Here is a 20375-nt window from a genome sequence, read left to right as displayed (position 1 = left end):
GGTCTCTTCTCACTGGTGACAGGTGACAAGACGAGGGGAAATGGCCTCAAGTTCTGCTAAGGCAAGTTTAGGTTGCACGTTAGGAACACTTCTTTACAGAAGGAGTGGTTAAGCACTGGAATAGGCTCCCCAGGAAGGTGATTGAGTCACCATCCCTGGATGTGTTTAAGAGCCATTTGGATGTGGTGCTCAGAGATATGATTTAGCAGAAGGTTGTTAGAGTTAGGGTACTATGGTTAGGCTGCAGTTGGACTTGATGATCTTTGAGGTCCTTTCCAACCTGAGTAATTCTATGATTGTATGATCTCATAGAGAAATGTTAAAACGCTATCTCGTCATAGCAGCAAGAAAAACTAAGAAGTGCCAAAGAGACATTCAGACCTGGGATGCTGCTTTATGCCATTTCCTCATCAGGACATCTAATCTGTTGCTACAGTGACCTTTATCTCATGCAGTCTGTTACAATTCCCCAAGTGTATTTGCAGAAACTGATGCAGCTTCTTCCAAGCGCTAGGTTTATCACCATGGCAGCAAGACAGCGGAGCTACTCCCATGGCAGTAAGCCAAGCAGAGTCAGGGCTTACTCTCTAGCCCTGAGGGCAGGGGAAGCCAGCCAGGACAGCTCCTGACCCTAAATGCTCCTTTCACTGTAATCACATAACTGCAGTCAATCTGCTCACTGGGAACAGTCCTGAGCCCATAATTTGGACAAAGATTGACAAAATTGTCACATCAGGCATCCTAGCTACTGCACAACACTGCTCCAGGAATTGACTTCCACCTTCTAGCTGGGTGTCCGCACAAGCGGACAAATGAGCAGTGAGCATCCCAGGGCCTGGAACAGATAGGAACACATCAGCCTTCAAGGCTGGGCCAGCAAGACTAAGGCAGCAAGAGATGTTGTGTTAAAGGAGTCACCAAACGTCCCTGAAAGTCTTGCTTAAAGGCCAAAAGCTACATAATAACTACAGAATATTTAAAATGATACCATAAGAAGGAAAAAAATAAAATGAAAAGCAGGTGATCCCGACACCTAACATTCCTTCAGTACCAGGAAATTTTATGGTAGCAATTTCCAGGTGGTGATAGTCCAGGAATAAAGAAAGCAGGAGGCCAAAATAATCCTCCTGATCTACCTTAAATCCCATTTCACATCAATTCAGAGAACATACTCAAGGCTTCTAGACTTCAGTGTTGTAGCTTGAATTTGTATAAATCCCCATTATTTCAGTTCTGAGTGCGTACATTTTATAAACTCTGCAGTTTGACTGCTTCTCAGTACGAACAGCAACAATTTAACATGATGAATAGGACCAAGCTAAAAAACTAGAATAAAAAATTATGCATTTCTGTTGAAAATAATAACAGATCAGTTATTTCATTTTTTAAATTCTTATTATTATTATTTCTTTTTTCGTTTGTTTGATTGATTTTTAAGTCCCAGCTCAAGGGCATATTGCCTTGTAGCATAGAGGACCTTTAAAATTCACCCACACTAGACAGAACCTTATCAAACTCCAAAAACTGTATCTTCCTCTTTGACTGAAGGATAACACAAAATATTCAACTTTTTGAAAAAGTGAAAATTCCAAGTTACCACTCTCATAATCCCAAACTTTTAATCACAGACTTGAAAGGCTGGGTAAAGAACATTGTCATGGTTTTATGATTTTTGGTTATCAGTATTCCACATCACAACATCATGCAGTGTACTAGGAGTTAAAGAGCAAATGCTTTAGTTCTGGGTACCTGTCTGGAAGAGAAGAAGAACTACGTTCCCCAAGAGCCTTTTCAAGTACTATTATCATTCCTGCTCAAGGGAACAGATATAAGGGTGTGGGTCATCTGACTCGGCCCTCTTCTCGTCTCGCCGTGTTCCCTGTCAGATTGGCTCGCTACTGCTGCGCCCGACTGCACACAAGGCTTCAGTATTAGTGTAAGGCCTTTGGCTCTTGGACAATCTTTCTCTCAATTATTTTTGATTTGTATTATAGTGTGTTATCTTACATTCCAATACTACATTTAGTAAATTAGTTTGTTTCTCCTCAGATCGTTGCTGCTGTTTTTAATTATTTTGGGGTCCCCTGTTTCCCTTCCTGGAGGTGTGGATTTTGCAAAATCCCTCTGCCCCACTAGTCGCGGAACCGGGCCGGACCAGCCCTTAAACCGTTGACAACCATTAAAAAACAAACAAACAAAAACAACAACAAAAACCATTATACAGCTAAAGGGGATTTTGAATGCTTTTATAGTTGAAATTACTCTCGCTGAGTTGCGATTTTTGACAACATCTAAACATATATATTAGATTAGGAATGAATATTTAAATACTGCTTATCTTCAAATTGATGCTAATATTACAAAACAAAGAATGAAAAATAGCTGCTGGCACCAAATGTGTCTCCTGAGCTTTTCTTTTGACAGGGATAGTAAATCTTAATTTCCATCGCTAGCGTCAAAACTGCAGGCAATTTTATAATAGGCTTTTTCTAATTAAAGCAGATCAGAACAGCCCATGCCTCTACTCTATTCTACTATCCACACGTGCATGCATGTGTGAGTAACAGCAGACTTGTTGAAAGAAATTAATTCAAAATAGAAAAGCTCACACCATAGAGACATTAGAAGGAATCTGTTAGATTTGCTGTTTGGGCTCAAGTCCATGTGCTTGGGAAAACTGCTTGATGCGACATTGCTTTGCCTCAGCTTGGCAACTGGGATCTGAGCTTGTCAGCTCTATCTGCTTTGTTCAGTAAATCCCTAAAACCCCTTTGCCTTTCAGACTTCAATACTTGGTTAAGGAATACAGAGTAGAGAGAGACCTCCAAAGCTTATGTAGTCCATCTCTTCACAATTATGATTTATTAGTGCAAATACTACTTTAAGAGATATTTATCTAACTTGTCCCTAAGAATTTCCAGTTGAAAGAGATCCTACAGTCTCTTCAGGTAACCTACTCACGTGTTAGTACCTTATTGATACCTAACTTGCTGCAATGTGATCTTTTTACTTCCCATACACGTTGAAAACAGAAGAGAGTATTCCATTCTTTCCTGCTGTGAGGTGCTACAAAGTCTGGGCCCAGAGCGTCTGTTAGGTTGACGACACATGTCAGAGGACAAGGATGACTGAGAGTTTCTCTCTCAACGAGTGTGGAGACCATTCCAGCATAAACCCATAAACTCTTGCATGACAGTCTTCTTCAGAGCTTACGAAAGACAGGGAAAAACTCCAGCAGAAATAAGGACCATCAAAAATGCTGTTATTTTCCACTTCCATGAGCAAAATGTGTTTCTTTCACTTGCCTCATCCAACTTAATACCCATGTTGAGAAGAAACCCATCAAAACACCGTATTTACTAAAATAAAGCACAGTACTTTTCATGCTGTTATACCCCTAGGTAGAGAGTGAGAGAAAGAACAAAACCTGCACAAAATGAGTATGCAGTGCAACACCATTCAGAGATTTTCATCTGAGAAGGACATTATCTATTTATTATTAAGAAAAATGATAGTCTGTGTCAGTTAAGGTTGCTTCAGAGCCAGTGCTATCCAAGCAGAATTTCAAATCAGAGCTAAAAGAAAAAGCCATCCACTTTCACTGCATGCCCATTGCGCAAAGCCTGTTAAGAACTCTTCAGTGGCTCATAAAGCTTTCACTTTCTTCACAAACACTAGGTATTTCTAACACACTAAATGTAAAGAGGAATTTACTTTTCCCTCAGTACAGTATAAAAAAAAAAGAAAAAAAACACCACCACCACCTCATCTCCCCACATAAGAGCCATGAAATCACCACATTGCATCCACTGGGAGAATTGAGTACATAATGACCAAACATGTCATGGCTTTGAAATTAGTGCTTTATTTTTATATCTATTTAGAGAACAAAGGAGGTAGAATTTACAGTGTACTAATACAGAGGTCATGTCTGCCTGTCAGAACCACAGAGGCTCTGAGAGAGGTTTTCACTTGTTGTGTTGTATCGGGAGCCTGCTCTTTTCTGTAGTCTAGTGTGTCTGAAGACCAATGTGGGAAGCACTCACCTTCAGCACGAGTAACCTGTCCAACAGCTCATAAAATTCTGCACAACTGGGATTGTATGACATGCTGTGCTACATGCTCGAGTACTGTATTCAGTTTTGGGCCCCTCACTACAAGAAAGACATTGAGGCCCTGAAACGTGTCCAGAGAAGGGCAACGAAACTGGTGAGGGGTCTGGAGCACAAGTCTTATGAGGAGCAGCTGAAGGAGCTGGGATTGGTTTGGTCTGGAAAAGAGGAGGCTCAGAGGAGACCTCATTGCAATCTACAATTTCCTGAAGGGAGGTTGTGAAGAGGAGGGATTTGGCCTCTTCTCCCAGGCAACAAACAGGACCCAAGGAAATGGCCACAAGTTGCGTGAGAGGAGGTTTAGATTAGACATAAGCAAAAACTTTTTCCCTCAGAGAGTGGTCAGGCACTGGAACGGCCTGCGCAGGGAGGCAGTGGAATCACCGTCCCTGGCAGTGTTCAAGAGGCATCTGGATGAGGAGCTACGAGATATGGTTTAGGAGCTTGTAGTAGTAATGGTGATGGGAGGATGGTTGGACCAGATGATCTTGTAGGTCCTAGCCAACTTTGTGATTCTATGATTTGCCAAAGGTAGTATGCAAATGGACTTCAGGGATTAGCAATCACCTTCCTTGGCTCTTAAGATCATTATGTGCATCTATTAAAGTGTTATATAAAGACTGTTTCACATTAATCTGGAATCCACATGCAGCAGAAATATTCAATGCAGTTCTCAATCTCACAGCTAGTAAGGATGGTTAATATCTTTCACACTTAAGTCTCTATTTAACATAACTAGGAAGGTACTAATATGAGAGTAGTAGGATACGTTATGTATTTTCAAATTGGTTGGGCCCAGCGAGCTTCATCCTTGTATATTTAAGGTTTTGGATGAGGTAAAGAGAACTTTAAGCACCTTGTTCTGCAAAATCATGAACATGATTGAAATATCAGAAGACTGCAAAAAATAGTTTTAAATTTAACACAAAAATGTGGACAGGGCAACGGGAGTTCAGAAATAAACTAGTTATTCCAGCTTCCATCTCCAGAGAATACTTGAACAAGTAATGAAGGCATTACATTTAAATATCTAGAAAATAAGACATTGGACTGAATAATAATTTTGTCATGAAAAAGTCACATCAATCAATTTACATTTCCAACTTTCCTAGTCCTAAGCCTTGTTATCCTGCTGGAGAAACTGAGAGTAACATACTTTGTCCTTTAATAAAACTTTCTTGCAAACCTGAGGAACTGTGTTCAGATTATTATAGGATACATGTAAAAATGGATGGAATTTCATGTTCATTAAAAAAGATGGCAGAACCCTTTAGATGGGATTAACATTAATGTGCTGCATGTCTGTTTTTGTTCATGTCTTTACCAACAATCTAAATAGTGAAATAGAAAGGATATGTGCTTACTAAAGCTTTCAATCAAAAAACAAAAAACAAAAAACAACAACAAAAAAAAAACAAAAACAAAAAAAACCAACCCCAAAACGGGGCAAACTGAAAGCATGCTGGAAGGTTAGACTGAAATTTCAAAACATGCTTGATAATTTAAAAAAATACATTGAAGAATGTTAAAAAAAAATCAATAAAGGAAGAAAAAAGAGCAACAAGCAGGTACAAGTGAACCATTGCACAGATATAGGAACTTAGAAAACATTGGAGAAAAAGAGACAATCAAAATGATTATAGGCTGGAACAGACGTTCTAGGAAGAGAAAGCCAAAACAGGGTACGACTCTGTACTTTGGCAAGAAGAAAACTCATCAGAACATTAGGTACAGTGAAGCCAAAGTTGTTATTTCACAACACCAGAAATGGGAACGTTATCAAAACTAGGAGGAGTTAAGTTTCAGACAGATCAAGTGGAATTGAGCATCTGGAATTTATTACCACGGAAGTCTGTGAAAGCAAATAGGAGCAGCAGGTTTAGAAAGGAGTTACGGAATGCTTTCAACAACACGTCCAGAGAAGATGCTAGATGAAACAGGCAAGGATGCACCCTCTAATACAGAAGTTGGGTGACATGCCATTGTCACTGTTAAACACACAGTACAGGACTAGATAATGCAAATGGCCAGAGCATTAGGATATATTTTCTGTGCTCTTACATTACTTAATTTTTCCATGGAAGGACCCACAAGTAATAGCAAATCGCAACATGAAAACAAATTAATCAATCATGCCACGCTAGTACTGGCTTGCATTTCTATGTCCTTCTGTAACGTTTGTACTGCACAGAAGACAAAAATAATCCCTATCTCTATTTCAAGTATGCATATTGTGTTCACCTTTCACTACTGCATGGAGAGAGAGTTAAGAGAAAAATCATCAGTAACCTTTTACTCATACAGTCACCATTGAAACTTAATTCTCCAAAAAACTTTCTTTAATTTCAGTGTTTTTCAAGCAAATAAGGTATATGAAGTCACACTGTCTGCCCAGTATCTTTTCAATCTGTATTTGAGAGAAAAATCTATAGAAATGTAATTATCTCAGATGTTTTATGAAATCCAGTACCCAAAACAGTGCCTCTACTAAGGGAAGTATGGATGAAAGTTTCATCTTTGAGTGCATACATGCCTTAGCACCATGCAGCCTCATGCAGCCAAGGATGAGAAGAATCATCCTGCAGGGTGTAGGACCCTGAGCATGCAACCCCCTGTATAGTAGCTGCGGTGGTTCCACTGCTTACTGAACAGATGTTTCATTGAGTAGGTCATGCATATAGCACAATGACAGACACATTACTATAAAAAGAAAAACTAGAAACTACCTCGGAAGAATTCCAAGGCTTTAAATATGACTTATCTGAACCTCCGCCATACAAAGCGCTGAATTACAGGAAGCTATTAACATTCAGAATAGGAGCTCCGAGTAAAAAGTGTTACCAGCACATGAACAGCTAACCTCTAATGCATTCTGTTGACCAGAACTGGCACAAGAGAGGGGACTGAAGAGACAGAGCATTCAAGTGTTCACGTGTCATTTTCCTGAAACAGGGTCCTGACATCTGACCAGGATACACTGACTTAATCTTTATAACAATGCAAGACAGCACTGTAGTTAAGGAAAGGCAGAAAAAGGCCAACATATGCCCTAAGTACAGCCTACCCAAATTCAGTGTCTCCTGGAGTGTATTCAACAATCAGCCTGGCTTGAACAACCAACACAAAATACTATTTGCACTCATTAGTTAAAAACAAACAAACAAAAACACACCGTACATATTATTTCTATATCATAATATCAATTAACACCTCTCTAAACCTGAAGCTGGTAGGTAACTCTTATCACAATAGCATCAACCCAATTACTACCTCAGGAATATTGCAAAGAAGAATTGCAGCTCTAGAGAAAGCTATAATCAATTTCTTTCTTGAGGAGCACTTCTTCATGTGCTGAAAGATGAAGTATCTTCAGAAAAAAAAAACACACCAAATTAAAAGAAAAACAAAATAGAAACACAGCATAAAACCCCAGAAGCAAAAACTGATGGCAACAGTACTTAATTAAGTTTTTGGGATGACCAAAGAAAGAAGGGTCATGAAGAACACTGAAGGGAATGGAAGAGAGAAAAAAAAACAAGCGGGAAAAAATATTCAGTGTACTCCTTCAACTTCTAATCGAAAGATGTTACCATCTGAACAGGTTGCCCTTAAACTGAAACATACCTACCTAGTGCAACAAGGTTGATGCTAAAATTTAGAACCCTTTTAGCTGATACAATTTGGTACTTTATGAGCCTTTCCTGAACAACTAAAGCTGTCCAATAGTTGGTGCAGTTCTCCCTAGTTCGTGGCAGAATTGTGCTGGCACAGTGTATTAGGCTGATTCAGGGGGATGTGTTACGAAGACATTAAACTAGAAAAAAAGAAAACACGAAAAAAATCACTTTCATTCTGATGAGATAAAATATCATTAATAAAACTTTTCCCTAAATTATATATTGACAGAAGTTCGAAAAATAAGATTATCTCACAAGGGAAGCATTTATTTTTAGCTTATTCTGAATTTCTAGTGGCACTGAGTAGATTTGCCACTCAGCCAAGCTAGTTAATTCCACTGTCACAGAGAACACAACCAGTGTGACATTCATAATAAGAATTACGTCCTACTTTAAAGAGAGATAAAGGAAAATGAAAAGAGGCTTACAATCCAGAGCTAATCAGAAGGATAAAGGTAAACTAGTTAATCATGGAGATTATGTGTATCTGATCCATGCTTTCTTTGTTATGACAAACTTGAGAGGTAATTTAGCTACCAAAGCTTTTATCTTATAAAATTCTGTACTCTAATTAAATGACAGTATTTATAACTTTCATTTATAACTATATATATTTATAATTCTACTTGATGGATAATTTCTTTACTGGATGGAAAATACATAACAATGGGTAAAGACTGGACTATTGTTTTGAATTTGGCTTCAAGGAACTCAAAATTACACACATAAAAAATTGGCTCCTACTATTATTTTTGGAAGACTGAAACAGATATTTGGTCCAGAACACTCCTTGCCTGCCCACTTCCCTGAAAATATTCTGTATGTCAAGATCCTTGAGTTTCTGTAGAAAAGGAATAGGAGACAAAAATCTTCATCCTTAGCATTCTCCATCTTTCCCATTCACCTGACACCTGTCAGTGATTCCACATGATCCCTTTTTACAGTGAACAGGGGACAGAAGAGTGGGATGTCACCAAGTGCATCATCCCCTACTCTACATGCAAAGCTCCAACTTGAAGAAAGCCAGACTGGAAGACTCAGCTTCCATCCCACAAGGGCACCTTGGATCTCCTTGATGGGGTTCACCAAGGAGCTTCACTTTATTCATACTTTCCATGTAAAAGGAATATTTCCATTCTAATGGTTTTATCTTGTGGTTTTCGTTTCATTTGTCTTTCCCAAAACCTTAAAACAAAAAGCCTTTGTTTTAAATGAAAGCACTTCCTAGCAAAGCAGGTAGGTAAGATTTAGATAAAGAGATTTTTTTTTCCCCAAGTTTTCAATAACTGCAATGTCTGTTGCAAACCATTATTAATAATTGATCAGAAAGGCTCTCCCTGAATCATAACAAAAATAAAAGGTGAATATTTATAATGGAAATAATTTTTGAGCACATTAAAATGTATAATAGGCAAAGCGAACCAAGAAAAAATGTCAAGAAACAAATAGGTATAGACCTTCAGTCTTCTATTCCCTCTTTTTGTACAAGATCCATTACAGTGTTCTCCATATTGCCTATTGGAGAAACAGAACTTTTCCTAATCCAATGTAGGAGAAACACATCTTTAATGTGGAGGGGGGGGGAGGGGGGGAAGAATCAAGTAAACTGGCCAAAGTAAATTGTTTCTGGATGTCCTTTAGATGTCCACTATTCCAGCTATATTTACCTTTTCCTCCTTCCTTGCTACAGCAAAACAATCCACTGTTTTCACCTTTACCTTCTCACAATTTCCATAACCTTATACATAAGGATAATCAATCAACATTATAATTGACAAAACATACATAAAAATAATATTAGCTCAGCTTCTTCTATTATCTATTTTGTCCTTCTTGTTTGCATCAAAGTCACTGAAAATTCAGATAAAACAAAGCTCATCATGTAAAACATTTTAGCGTGGACTATCACCTAGCCAAATGCTGTTTGCCCTGCAGCTATCCTGTCCATTCGACCACTCCTTCCCTCAACTCATCAGTTTTCATGGCATCTGACTTTAAAATCTACTGAACACCTTCAGCTTTGTTACAAATAGTTTAAAACAAAACACAAAATATAGCTTTTTTGAAGTTCTACTTTATTATTCTCAGTTTTGTTGAATCTCAAAGGCAAAAACAAAACGAAACTTAGAGAGAGAAAGATGAACACCAAATCCAAAATCATGAATCCTGTCACACAACAATTTGAAGTAGTAGATATGTGCACTTCACTCATGTTTGAATGCCCCTGAAAGGAGAGGAAGTGTATTGAACCACACGAATTCAAGTGATAATGTACCAGAGAAAGTTCCAATAAGAGAACCGCATGCCAGAGAGTGTCACTAAACACTATCACCTTTCATCCTACTGAGCAGTCCAATATTTTCCACAAGTTTTGTTTTGACAGCAAACTTCATTGGGAATATTTAAGAGAAGAAAACATTAAGTTGTTTGCAATAAAGGCATTATAGAGGAAACTATCAACTGAAGAAAACTGTTCTGAGCACAGATTTATGCTCACAAAAATCTAAGTCCTTTCTAAACTGCAAAATGAAATGCAGTTTGAGTTCTCAGCGTAGATTAGATTAAGCATAGATAGTTTGTTTTTAGACATAAAGGGAAAAAATTATCAGTCTCCATCTAGCTACTGCAGTTCAAACAGAAGAAAATTACTTAGCAGCTTTTAAACTCAATAAATAACACTGTGCTTATCCAGAGATTGCTCCAAGGGCACTGAAACTGTTTGCTGTATTTGCAGAAATTAATACTGTCACTTGCTGATGTTTTGTAGCCGTGCAAATTACTTTGTAGGTGGCAACTTTGGAAATTTGTCTTTTTACTATATAAGAGCAGACTCAGAGACTGTAGGTGACTGTTTGGGCACTTTGGTAAAAAGCATCTCAAAATTTTTGGCTCAACGTGAGAAATTCCCAATGCTCTGTCCCTCTGCTAGACAATCCCAATTCTTCACACAGCCAGATAAAAGAAAGCACCCGGGTAAAGGTATTGACTGTCTGTGAGTTCTACATACACACAAAAAGAAAACAAAAAATACAGCATGAAAACTTTGCTGTCATCTTCTACTTATTTTGCCCTAGATAGCACAGCACAGATTATCTAATCTAGAGAATGGTTTGGATGGTATCCTCAGAAAGCAATGCCCTACCTCCTCCTCCTTCCAACCTCTCTATCCTATCATAAAGCCAGCAGAGCTACAACAATCAAGGAGGGTACCTAATGTGTAGGTAAAGTAGGCTACACTCCTGTGGCAAGGCAGGGGAAGCGAACAGCCATGTCCCAGTATTACTGCAAGCTGGAATGCCTACAGGGCAACACCAATGCCATCAAACTGTTAATGCTCACTAGATTATGGCATTTCTAAGGCAGCCAAGACTGATGAGGTTGCAGAAATTCTTTAAGGCCACTTTTCTCAACAGCAACCATGACATATTTTACAAGGTGATTAAAACTGAGTTGGCAGATAGTGTGTACTCTGTAATAGCTAGTGCTGCGAAAAAAAAACTTTTTCTAAAAATCTTTATTATTTTTCCAAAGTACACACAGGCAGTAAGATCAGGTTCTGTTGATGCAATGTTTCAGGATCTGAACTGTCCTTTAGCAAATCTGAGAGAAGACAGATCTACAGACCAGGATGAGGCAAGTCTATGGGGTGAAAGGGGACAAGAAACAAGAATTGAAGTTGGAGCTCACCCAAGGAGAGTGACATAATAATAAGATAGAGGAATTTAAAGAACTACTTTTAGAAATGGGAAAAGATAAATACCACAGAAATATTACTGATATTTTACACTGAGTTACCCTGAAAATGATATTTTGCTTCAAAGGCAAATCTGGCAAAGTGTTTGCCAGATTTGCATCCACAAGGCCAATCAGGGTGAGTGTTCTGGCACTATCACAATAACTACAGCACTTGTGTCTGCTCAGTGTCCTTGATACTGAAGCATACAGTGAATGAAGAGAAAATCCTGCCGTGGTAAATCTCATATGCAGAAATCTCTTCCATAATGAAGCTATGCTCAAACTCCTTTAATCTTTTTTTTCCCCTTCTCTTTTAGAATAAAACAAAGAATAAAGTCCAGTCTTTTTATATAATGATGGCAGTATATTTTCCTGCTGCTTCTGTGATCATGTTATCTTCTCGCTACCCACTCACCGATCCTCCATGAGTTTCAGTTGGTTTTCCTGCCTCATCTTTGAAAAGATGTCTTTGCACTGGCAAAAAAAGGTGCATTTAGACTTTGCAGCATGCCACAACACCTTCACTCAAAAAGTCAGAGACTTCAGTATGTTCTACAATGTTTTTAACTGCTGTCAGAAGTATCAAAAAACATCAAAGTCCCCTAAGATTATGAAAAGGTGACAAAAACAGAAGGAGCAGAAGCAGCAATATCCATCTATCATTTTAGACCATCTTCATTTCTATTAAGTGTTCTGAAATTTTCAATTATTTCAGTTTGCCCCACCCCTCAGCCATAGCAAATAGCTTATTAGTGCTCTTATTATAGCTTAGTCCACCCAAGATACCTTATAAAAAGCTAAGAAGGTGGGGCACTTCATTCCAAAATGCCAGTCAAGTATTCAAATACTACATACTTACTGCCAGGAAGACTTCCCTCACTTAGGCTACCTGAAGAACTTTTTCCATGGCTTTGTTTATGAAGGAACAGAGACCTTTTTCCTCCTCTGAGTATTACACAGAGCTCAACCCCTGCTGTAAGAATCTTCTAAAAACTACTAATCTTGTTTGAATTCTATTATTTAGTATTTCAGATAAATTTAGATTATAAATACATTGCAAGTATACATAGATAGCATGGAGATTTTAAATACCAGGACTATGGAGGAATTTTCTCTTTCACTTCAGCATCCTCCCTCAAATTACTTCAGAGGCTGGGATTCAATCTCAGTCCCCCCAAAAATGGAAGGGGATTTAGATTTACCTTAATTCAGAGAGTTCTGAAGATTGGGAACCAACAAAAATATTGTTCAACTTTTTTAAAATTGCTACTTGGCTAAAACCAATCTCAGTGTCTCTCTCATCTTAAACAAACAAACCCCCCCCAAACTCCACAGAAATTATCCTTAAAATCTCATCAGTAAATTACTGAAGAGTCTTACACAGAAAGAAGTTAATAAGATTTCCACCTCCAGTATTAACAAGTGTTTTTTGAATAAACATTTATTACTGCTTTCATTGTTCATTTTCTTAATTTTCCAGCAGGCAGAAAGCTGATGATAGTGTTAGTCTCATATTAGTAAGGAAGGCAACCAAAGACAAGAAATGGCAGAAAGATCTCCTTGTAAGAACTGACTGCTCAATAGCAGAAAATGATGTAGCTACATATAACATAGCATACTAAAGTACACAATTCTTCCAGCTTTATTTGTCTCAAAATCAGTTTTAGTCTGAGTAGCACAATCTATGAACAAGACTACAGTTATACTAAGTAGTTTTATGGAAAATATTAACTAAGTGCCCAGAAGTCACAGGTCAATTGAATTACTGGAAAAGAAACAAAACATCAAAGAAAAGTCCTCACATTAATGAATAAACTCTCCACATGCCCACAACCTGAAAGCAACATGCAGTTCCAATCCACTAATATCAAAAACTGCAGAGCAATAGGAAGAGATGAAAAAAGATAAGTGCAATCAGTAGAATCGTAGAATATCCTGAGTTGGAAGGGATCTGCAAGGATCAACCAACCTTGTTCCACACAGGACCACACAACATGCAAACACTGTCTGAGAGCATTGATCTCTCCATGAACTCCAGTGGCTTGGGGCCATGACGACTGCACTGTTTCAGTGCCTGACCACCCTCTAGTAAAGAATCTCTTCCTAATCCCTGCTCCTTCCCTGACACAGCTCCACACCATTCCCTCAGGCCCTGTCACTGTCACCAGAGAGCAGAGCTCAGCGCTGTCCCTCTGCTCCCCATGAGGAGCTGTAGGTCACTATGGGGCCTCCCCTCAGCTTCTCTGCTCTGGGCTGAATAAACCAAGGGGCCTTAGTCACTCTTTGTATGTCTTGCCCTACAGACCCTTCACCATCTTTGCAGCCCTCCTTTGGATGCTCTCTCATAGTTTTAACTCCTTGTATCTTGGCACTCAAAAATGCACCTGGAACTTGAGGTGAGGCCACACAGCACAGAGCAGTGAGGGACAGCCCTTTCCCTTGCCCCACTGGCAGTGCTGGGCCTGATGCATCACAGCGTATGTTTAGCTTTTGTGGCTGCCAGGTCCCTGACAGCCACCTCAGGAGGTCTCTGCTCCTACATGACCCTATATCTCCAGGAAGCCCTTGGGCCCACCCTGGCACATTGGCCAGTAGCACCCACAGAAAAAAAAAAAAAAAAGCAGTCTACATCTCACATGGAGAGGCACACACAGTCCTGGAAAAGAAAGAGGAAACTAATTTTATTGCTGTTGCTAATGCCTCAAAATCTGCACCAAAGGATGGTCTAACTGACCACAATTCTTAGGAGTGCACCTTGTAAACTGAAGGAAGTTACTGTATTGCACGGGCTGCCACAAGAGACAGAGCTCTTGGCTGCATCTGCTTAGGAACTCTGAGTTTTCACTTCTGTTTCAAATAAAACATTAGTGCAGTTTATGCGCATAGTAAAGAGTGACCACACAAACAGATTTTGTATGTATATAACTTAAAAACATCAGCAAAGTCATGCTGCTTAGATGCTTGTAAATCACAGTAAATTGCACATTTATCTGAACTACCTTGAATTTACCAATTCCAGAGATCACATGTACACTCTGTACATGTAACAAGTTCTTAGGCTTTTTGAGCCTGAACTCTCAGCTTATCCTGGAGACTTTCACTGAAGTATCTGCTCTGAAGGACTTTTACGAGGTTTCTTTCTTGCATATCAGTGTAAAGTGTCAATTAACATTAACCTGCCAGCTTTATTTAGTCACCATTACAAAGGAAATATATTACTTGTGAAAAATAAAAATCAACCTGTGGGCAGTTAAGTAACAGAATAGGAAGAGAAGGGAGACTAAGGCTCCCCTTTGTAGAAAACTTTAAAGATGTAAGGCCATCAGTAGCTAGATTTATAACAGCAGGGTTTATTAACTGGTTTATTAAAATTTGTGGCACCAACAAAAACAGTGACATATAATAATAATAATAATAATAATAATAATAATAATAATACATATAAAGAGCATCTACATGAATTTAGAGAACTGGCTCCAGTGGCAAAAATAAATAAATAAATAAATAAAGCTACCATTAGCAGTGTTTAAAGGGGTGTAACATTATCTGATTCACCCTATCAAGAAACAGTAATCCTATCAATTTAAACACAGATAGTAATGGATGTCCCTGTGTTAGAATGAATACATTTTGTCTGTGTTATTGTAAAAGACCCTGGAGCTGCTTAGTCCTAAATACTGAGATACAGTATGTACCAAGGCACAGCTTCCAGAAAACAAGTACACTAGATTCAAGAAGACAGCATTTTGTCTATCTACTTACATTTTATTTTAATAATCAGGGTTATTAAGAAAAAGTAATGCCTGTCTAACTTAAGATCAGCCCTTACGTATATTGATTTGTATGACTTCATAATCGTATATTTCATACAAATGCAAGCAGTAATGTAAATGAGTCTTAATGACTGCAATGACTGCACAGAAGTACTCTGTATTTTTGCTATATAGGTAGTCTGCTGCTCTTTCACAAATCATAACGGAGGATAAATTTATTCTGGCAGTACCTCACAATCACCTGAGAAGTCTAGTCCCTCAGAATTATCTCCATTGTGCCTTTAATAGGCAACTTAACAAGTTGTTTTTTACTGTTTTGAATAGACTGTGATTATAGTTAGAGATATTCACGACAACTGAAAAATAAGTGAAAAGGATAGGTTTCAAGCTCTCTGAGTTGCTGTAATTACCAAAGATCTGATATGACTCTCAGGAAACAAGGGCACTGTACACTCAATATCAGTCATTGAAGCAGGATTCACTGAATTAATGGAACAACTGGCATAAAAGTTGCTATGTTAATTATCATTACGATGAATGAAAATGTTCTGCTAGCCCCACTGGATGCTTGACAGGGCCATAACTGATGGCAATTTCTCCTAAACAGAATTAACAACTAATAAACCACATAGAGAAGATAACTGTCATCACTACATCACAGCTAAATGACCCAGGCAAAATGCATCTTGTATGGCCAACACAAAGGAGACATATTGCAACGGGGTCGTTCCTGGACATACATTTGACCAATCTTAACACAGTTCTTCCTCTTCCGTAACTTAATAGCTCTTTCATGCTCTATAGAAAAGCCCCTTTCTGTTCTCTTCAGGCTTGAGTATTTGCAGTGGGCAAACCACCTAGCAGTAAAAAAACAGTCTACATCAATTCTGTGATTAAATCAGAGTTTACATGGCCATGATCCAAGGACCACAAACTAGTTGTGTAAGAACTGGAGTTTGTAAAATATAAAGCAAAATATAGATTCAAACAAAAACAAATGAAAAAAATTACAAAGTCAGTTCATACCAATAAAACAAACTTAACCAGGATTATCAAAAATGGAAAGTTTCCTCGATCTTAGAGTAGGATCTCACTCCTAATTTATAAATACATTTTAACATCTCTGCAACAGACCCACATTCCTTACACCTACAAATGCAAATCCATTATGGAATTTTTTACTGCATTGCTGGTTTCTAAAACTTAAGAAGCCCTAATATACATGAATAAAGCAAAATGAAGAGCTCCTTGCCTTCTATAATATTGATTCTTCAGGTAGGAGGAATATATTCCAATTCAGAAGATGAATGAGACATTTGCCATTTTCTCCTATGCGCTCTTCCTGCTTCTCTTCATTTAAAAAAGATGTAACATGTACAAGACCAATGCTGATAGCTCAATTAGAGTTACATTAATGCATTATGAATTTTCTAGAGTAACACTAAAAGCAGCAATGAATCTTGAATTGAAATGCTGAAAAGGTTCATAAATTTAGAGCATCAATAACATATGCATCTTAGTATTATACAGTCTACAGGAGGAAAAACAATAGAATTTATAGCTTTTAGTCTGAACTTAAGCAATGAACCTGGAACTATAATCAGATCTTAAAAAAAAACAAACAAACCACAACTCTGAGAGATGACTCAGTAATTCAAAACAACATTCAGAGAACTAGAGATCCAAGTGACTTTAGTAACCAGAGAATAACTTCCAGAGTTCTCTTTTCTTTCTTAACATACTGCATTTTCATTTATGCTTTGCATACCCTTGCCATTAAAAAAAAAAAAAAAACAAATCAAAGATTGGTCGCCAAATTAAAGCATGCAAAACTCTACCGTACAGAAGACAACGTCTTCTACTTCATACAGTTTAAAACCTCTGGTTAATTTTTAAGAAAACAACTTCCTAATCTGATCCCTTACAAGTGACTGGCTAGAAGGAAGGGATGGGGCTTCAGAGACAGAGGCAGGACAGGAGTATGCAGCCTGGACTAGGTCATTTAAGCTGCCTTGGAAGCACAGCTTGAATAGAGATGGTCTTGACAGCTTCCTGGAAAACCTCTTCCTTAATTACTGAAGCTGCACTGAACAAAAATGATTATGAACCATTGTAGCTGTTAAAGTCAGATGCTTGGAGCTGGAAGATTTGAATGTTCATTCTATATTTTAATTCTCAGCAATGCTGGAGCACAGATTCATGAAATTATAAGATATTGTGGATGTACTCCATTCTTATTGCCTTGCAATGTTTCTTTGAACACTTACAAATTCACAGTGGTCACCAGAGACAAGCAGAATGATTCCGTCAACGCTCTTCCATTATTTTCAGGCTACTAACTAAATGGAACAGAAGATCTTTATACAACTTGAGAAGCAATTGCACAATTCTTTGCTGAAAACAAAGCTTCCTAGATGATTTTCTAGGAATTCTAGGTGATTTGTAGCTATCAGAATTCATATAAGACACCTACCTCAACAGAAGTCATCACCAAAGAAAACTGAAGCCTGCAATTTTAACGTTTTAGACTAACTTCCCAGATTTTCCATTTCCACTTCTAATTTGCAAATATCATCCTAGGATGTTTTTGCTGAAGTCTTCAGCACCAGAACTCCCTGGAAATCCTTTTCTCTCAGTACTGAGCAAGGAAAAATCTGCTTAGTTTATGAGATCATCTGTTGTCAGTGTTAACTGCAATACAGCATTAGAATCATGGTTGTGAGCTTGACAATGATTTGAAGATGGAGATAGTTTTCCAGAGTTTGAATTCATCCAATTTTTAGCTGCTGTTTTACACACTGCAAGACAGACACAGGCCATTTTCTGATAACACACATTTTGATGGCAAAGATTTGGTGGTTCCAGGACCCTACCTCCTCCTCCAAGTCCTCCCCTCCCCTTCAAGAAAAGTTGTGGCACACTGACAAAACAGCATGAGGAAGTTTGGACTGCCACTGTGTAGGGAGCGCATATTCCGTGGGCAGGCAGACTATTTCATTTGCCAGAGCTGTCAAGCCACCTCTTTCTACAAACACCAGCTTAAGACAAAATAAAAGAAAAATTACAATAAAATATTTTAAAAGCTGCATGCAGAGTGCTGAAGCAAATGCATAGTAATTAACTGGTTTCCTGGGCAACCAAAGGCAAAACGATCAAATCTACCTGCGTAAAATTAAATTCTTACATTTAGACACTTAAAAGTTGCCCAACTTCCAGGTTTTTTGAGCTGCAGTTGTTTTGATTAACAGCGTGTCTCGTGAGGTACAGGAGCATGAGGCTGCAGTTTTGGGAAGATGAAGGCAGTAAGATTCCTCTTTTACAACTGCCACTTCAGTATGAAGTATTGAAAGGGCCCAGCATGCCAATGCTTCAGCACCCACAATCTGTAAGCAGAAGTGACCTTTCAAAAAATATGAAAAAGGTAAGACTAAATTCAGACACTAAGACTAGCTATGAACGCCTACTTAAACGCAGGTGCAAATGTAGCTTGCAGTATTAGAGTGTGTAACATGAAAGGAGACATTAAAATCCTAGTGTCTGACTTAGAAGTGACAATTAATGGCACAAACTCAAAAAGAAATATTGGAAAATTCCCTCTCTCATTTCCCTCAGTATGTATCTGCACTTCTTGAAAGGAACAACAGGGGAATGACACAGGTCAAGTGGTCAGTATCCTGCTTAAGTCCACTGAACTACGCCTACGTCCTCATCCTGATGGACTTCCTGCCTTGCAAGCCTTGTATGGGCGCTCCACATACACTGTTAGTCTTTTTTGCTTTGTTTGTCAGCATTAGCAGGCATGAGATCTCTGTAATGAGCTGTTCAGCAATGATTTAAAGAATTACTCTGAAATTTTATTTACCGCATGAAGAATGAAATGAGCACCCTGACAGATGGGCAAGCATGAAAGAGGTTTTGGACTATAAATCATTTTTATTTCAGGAATAGATAAGCTCTAGTGCAGCTTTCTAAACCGAGGAATCAGACATCTGGAGACCTAATTGTAGCTTAAAACTTCTTTTAAACCCTTTTTTTTTTTTTTTTTTTGTATTTTTTGGTATGTAGGACACTGTATGCCTGTGAAGGAAAACAGCATTAACTAGCTAATCAGCTATTACATACTGCTTACAAACAAAATCTATTATGCATGCTTCTTTTCTGGTTTGTATGAAATACCAGCCAATTCCTGGAGTAGCTTAATGAAATGACTGGATTCCCACAAGGAATTTGTCCAGGTGTATAAAAGGTTATATGTGCATGTAATTCACCAATTAGGATTCAGAAAATAACTGCTGGAAAAATAAGAAAATAAGAAGTATTCTCTGCAATTCACTCCTTTTCTTAATTTATGAGTGAGAGAGGGGGAAGAGAGAATACTCACTCTAAATATGTGTACACACAAAAAAATGACAGGCCATGTCTGAATTATTTTTCAACTCCTTAAAGAACAGAGACATGGGAATTTTCATCTTTCAAAATAATTTGAGCTCTTCAGAACACTATTCTCTGTGGTGTTTCCTAGAAGCTTTTCTTCACTAATTTAAGCAAGAACAAACAACACTGAATTTTAATTAACTGTCAGGTACATCCGTGTATACTCCAAGCCTCCTCCAGGAAACAACTATTTTAGAATTTAAGACAGAAGAGTGTTTATACCACAATAAAATGATATGCATCTCAGTGCAGCACAGCATCAGGCCCTAAAGGTAGTAAAAACTTCAAGTACAGCATTCTACATGTTGCATCAATTTCCCTAGAGAACACTGTCCATTCAAAAACAGCACTTCTGATTTTAAAAGATATAAACACATTTACATAACACAGCCTAAGATCACACAGCTGAAAAAATAAATGCCCCTACTGATCTCGTGGGTGACAACTGCCCATGGCAGGGGCATTGGAACTGGATGGTCTTTAAGACCTCTTCCAACTCAAATCAATGTTCTATTGAAAATACAGGAGGCCTACGTATGCTCAGGATAGTATCTCCATATATAGATGCAGCGCATTTGCCATATTCAGATACAGATTTCATTTCGACCATTAAAAACCAACAGCACCTACTTTAAAAGAAGTTG

At 38.1% G+C, this 20375-nt stretch overlaps 1 protein-coding gene across 9 annotated transcripts in view; it reads right to left on the bottom strand.

Moving 5' to 3' along the window:
- The window catches only part of PLD5 (phospholipase D family member 5), a 330317-nt gene that overhangs the window by 145163 nt on the left and 164779 nt on the right, over positions 1-20375 (bottom strand). The window contains exon 2 of one of the 9 annotated variants that reach the window (NM_001252016.2): positions 7741-7926. The exons of the other annotated variants lie outside the window; for them this stretch is intronic. The gene's annotated coding sequence lies outside the window, so the exon portion shown is untranslated. The remainder of the gene's footprint in view (positions 1-7740; positions 7927-20375) is intronic. 9 annotated transcript variants of the gene reach the window in all.

This window comes from Gallus gallus, chromosome 3 (assembly GCF_016699485.2).
Source record: "Gallus gallus isolate bGalGal1 chromosome 3, bGalGal1.mat.broiler.GRCg7b, whole genome shotgun sequence".
Classification (NCBI taxonomy): domain Eukaryota; kingdom Metazoa; phylum Chordata; class Aves; order Galliformes; family Phasianidae; genus Gallus; species Gallus gallus.
The sequence above is the reverse complement of the archived record's forward strand: the minus strand, read 5'-3'. Positions and strand labels throughout refer to the sequence as shown.